Source organism: Aulostomus chinensis, chromosome 13 (assembly GCF_037954235.1).
Source record: "Aulostomus chinensis isolate RoL2024-O1b breed Wild chromosome 13, RoL_Achi_v1.0, whole genome shotgun sequence".
NCBI lineage: Eukaryota > Metazoa > Chordata > Actinopteri > Syngnathiformes > Aulostomidae > Aulostomus > Aulostomus chinensis.
The window spans coordinates 26,069,192-26,073,715 of NC_141332.1; positions in this window are offsets into that span (position 1 = coordinate 26,069,192).

Genomic DNA, 4,524 nt, shown 5'->3' on the forward strand with positions numbered 1-4,524 from the left:
TTTTGATGTCTTTAATTTTAAGAATTACGCACATAAATTCACAAGCCCTCATCAGTTCAATGCATTCTTAGAAAACTGCCTGTCTCGATAGAAAAAAGACGTCGTAACAAAGACGTCCAGAATATCACGCTAACAATACACGATGCAGGAATACATTTATGGTTGGAAATAAAAGCATAAAACTGTACTTTTACATGAAAGCTCAAGTGGGATCTTGTAAAAGTACAGAATGATTTTTTTTTTTTTTTTTCCATAATCAATTTTTCATTTTCCTCTCCACGTCCAGGGCTCCCCAGCTTTGTACCCGCCAGGGGAAAGTGCCGATGCAGCGATCGGGTCACCGTCCCAACTAAGCTGGAGGTCACTCCGAACCTGTGACCCACTTGTGGTAGACAATGTGATAGACGGCTATCATCCTTTTTTAATCAGCTCTGAATCCAGATAACAAGAGTGTACTAAAGGTGTGGAACAGCAGCTTTGGTTGATGAGAGGCTGCTGTCAGCAGCGACTCTCTGTGGTTCATCACGGAGGACGGAGGTCAGTTTTTGACCCACTTCTGTCTGGGTTTCTTCCCGCAGGAAACTTCTTAATGGTTTCGTAGGAAACTCGCAGAGAGGTGGGTCACGGGTCTGTGAATACCAGATTAGCTTCTGCTAAAAACTGGACATGTGGAACCGACACATCGTGACACTCCAGTAGCGCGGCAGCGTGGTTGTGTGCGTGTCACCGGGTTCACGTCACCCCAATTCTCCTTCCCAGTACAACCATCCCTCTGTCCTCACTACAGCTCCTTTTATTCCTTAGAGACATTCATTTCTTTGTCAGGAGTATATTTACAGCGACCTCTGACCTTTGACCTCCTAATTGCTGGAACCAACGCTGCACACGTCTCCTGTCACGGTGAGTTGATGTGATTTCTATTGTTTGTGCCAATGATATCCTCGTATTTACCTCCATCTTGGCCTGAAGAACACAGCAGAGAGGAAGGGTCCGCTTGTTTTTGCAGCTGATTTGTCGGCCCCGCGCTTTACTGGCGGCAGCTTTCCTGAGGGTCCGAGCATGTCCGGGGCCTTTGCTGAGGTATGACCTTTGACCTCTGTGCATCAGCTGCTCACAGCAATAATCTCAGAAATTAAGTTTATTTTTTTTCACTCAAGGCCTCACATGAAGCAGTCGCTCACAAACTGAAATCGTAAAGAGATACAGCTGCTCTGAGACTGGAACGTTCGTCAGTCAAAGGTTTGTCCTCTCGTGATTTGCTTGTGGCCTCCAATGGCAGAAGAAGAAGAAGAAGTGGAGGAGCAGAAGCCCAGCTGCCTTCAGTCCCTGTGCTGCTGCGCCACTTTCAAATTCACAAGCAAAGAATGCTAATCAAATGGTATCAAGTAAGAGGGGCTGTTGTTTTTGCAGTATAAAGACTGGATTTAAAAATAACAATCAAACACCACTTTCTTTTTATTTCCCTGCTGCTGTTTATAAGAGGAAATTTAAAACTACAGACGAGCATCGCCGTAAAAGCTGCTTCTCAGAAGACAGGCCTGCGCGAACTGTCAATTGTTTTACTTGAGTGGACGTCAGGCTGCAGAGAGACAACGAGGCAATGACTGGAGGTCACGACCTCTGACTCCTCTCTCTCTCTCTCGCCTCTGCTCTTCCCTCAGTCTCTCTCCTTGCTGGGTTTGATTCAACTCAACGAGCAGTAAAAACTGAATCAAAGAGGAGGACGGGAAGATGAAGGAAACGAAAACAAAGCTGTAGAACGGTGTCTTTTACGGAGCCCTGAAGTGGCTGTAAGGAGGAAAAATAACGATGTAACACGTTCCCACAATTTAATTCATTTGTGGCCATGAGATATAATTTATGACCTCAATGTAGTCATTTTATCTCTTGTTTAACAAGTTATGTCTTGAGTTCTCAGCATATACTTTCTCTCTCTCAGGCCACTCCGGGGCTTCGGAGATTCCCAAGGAGACAAGACGAAAGAAGCCAGGAAGAGGAAGATGGGGAAAGTGTGGGGGCGATGGAGGAGGAGGAGTGGGAGTGGTGGGGGTCAGTGAAGATGTGGGTGGAGGAGGGAAGGATGGGCGAAAAGGGAACGGGGAGGGGGATGAGGAAGATGACGAGGTGAAGCAGACGAAGTGAGGTGAAGGACAATGTGGTCAAAAGAGGAGGGAGAAAAGGGAGCAGCAAATAAGAGAGAGGGAGGGAGAGAGAGAGAGAGAGGGAGGGAGGGAGGGAGGTCACGTTTATTACTGAACCCATAAAGACCCTGTCACAGTAAAGACAGAAGAGAGCGAGAAACAGGGAGGACAGGGAGAAGAAAGGGTCTCAGTGAAGGATCCACTTCATCAATATGAACGACAGCGAGGGAGCTTAAGTGATTTTGTCAATAAGACGTTCTTCTGCTGGCCTTGACTCACGCTGCCTCCCCGACCCCCCCACCCCACCACCACCACACCCCATCGCTTTTTATCCCTTAAACAGCAGCAGATAAATGACACCTTTCACCAGTAAAAGAGAGGAGGTCAAACCATTTCACCGCATGTAAAAGCTCTCCTGCCACTTTCAGCGTCTCAGGTTGGACACGTTAGCATCGCTTCTGCTGAACCACCTCCATCAAACGGTTCGGACCGCAAACGGAAAATCTGCAAATCAAGCAGGCGCCGCCAAAAAAGGGCTTCTTAGTGTCAAAATAAACAGAAATGCAAGTTTCTTACAAGCCCACAAAGCACACAGCCATGCATGCATAAAGCACACTGGTAGTTTCGTGTGCTCGACGAGCGGAAACAGATCTGCACATTCATGTATAAAACCACATGTACACACACACACGTACACACACACACACACACACACACGTACACACACACTCACGCGCGCACAGCCAATGTCAGCAGAGTAGACAGATGTATTGTGACAGCGCTGCAGTGCACTGGATTAATACACTTAGTGTTCCACATGTCAAACTGCATCACTACATTCATGAACATTTCAGGCGTCTCTCTCTCTCTCTCTCTCTCTCTCTCTCTCTCTCTCTCTCTCTCTGTCCCCCATCTCTCCCTCTCTCTGTCTCCCTGATTGCAGGCAGCTGTTGACTCACCCAGAGATCCAGACAACCAGTCAGTCACCCAGAAAACTGGCAAACATCAGGCTGTCAGCCCCACACCAACCCAGGACTCCGACCAACCTGTCAGCCACCCACATGCCTAGCTAGCCTGCCAACCCACCAGCGAGCGAGCCAACCTCGTTGTCACTCATTAAAATCTGTGTTTCAGTTCTTGGTTTCAACCACAAACGTCCCATTTCCAAAGGTAAGTTGTTATCGTAACAACGGAGATCAAAGTTGCTAAGCAGAGTCTTCATCCGGAGGTCAAATGTTTTCTCACATCTCGCCAAAAGATTTTCGTGCCAAAATTGACCCTCACCTTTAAATGATATTTCCTTCGAAAAAAAATGTTTTTGTTGTCTTTCAAATACTCACAAATAGGTTGTTGGAGCTCACAATGGGGTTTTTTCATCCTGCGTTACTTCTTCATGACTCCACAATGCAGAGAGAGCCAGCCCACGTATATTTAGCTTGAAGCTAATGGAGACACATGGCTAACAAAAGCAAAACTATTCAAAGCCGTAGGATCCACGTCTCTATTTGCTCTCTATGCTCAGTAATCCACAAGAACTTTTAGTTCAGCTAAAAACAATCCAACAAACTAGCTGTTGTTAGCCGTCAGTCGCCATTAGCTTCAAGCTAACTATACATGGCTGGCTCTTTCTGCATTCACAAGGAAGTAAAGCAGAAGGGAACACGCCCTCATGAGCTCAAGTAGCATATTTGCAAGGGACTTGATTTGAGGTGGCACTGTGGATGATCCTGGGAGGCCGCTGCTCTGACACCAAAGAAGAATAAACTTCCTGCCAACGAGCTGCGTGTCAAGCAGGGAGGCGGTTAACCAGCTGCCTTCAGTCAACAAATGTCTTACCTACCACAAACCGCTTAACTGAAAAATAATCTGCCGTCCAGTCAGCAAGCAGCCAGCCGACTGGAACGCTGGTCACTCAAGGTCGATGAACAGAGGAAGGTTGAGTCCATAAGAGGCCTGACGCACGGAGAATGCCGCTGCTGCTGCTGCCGCGGCCGCCACGGTGATGACGTCAGGTGCAAAGATCACAAGGGGCCAGGCGGTGCTTGTCGCACATGTGTGCCGATGCATTTATCTCAGGCACATGCATGCTTGCGTGTGCATGCAGCGCTGCAGATAGCAGGCGCTGAGGAAGCTGGATGTGTCGAGGGGTGTTAAGGGTCGCACTCGCTGCATTCACGCCATTTTAGGATCCCGTCCCTGTTGTTTATGGCCACCAATCATCCCCTAGCTTGTGTGGGCTTAACTTCAGCTCAGTGACCAGGAAGCACACCAACGTTCTGCATACTGGTCCTCCATGATGGACAATAAGTGCAATTCCCAAAGCGTTGGCTTGCTCCTTTGTATTGTTTTTTTTTAAAATAACACACAATTGTTGCATGTCGTG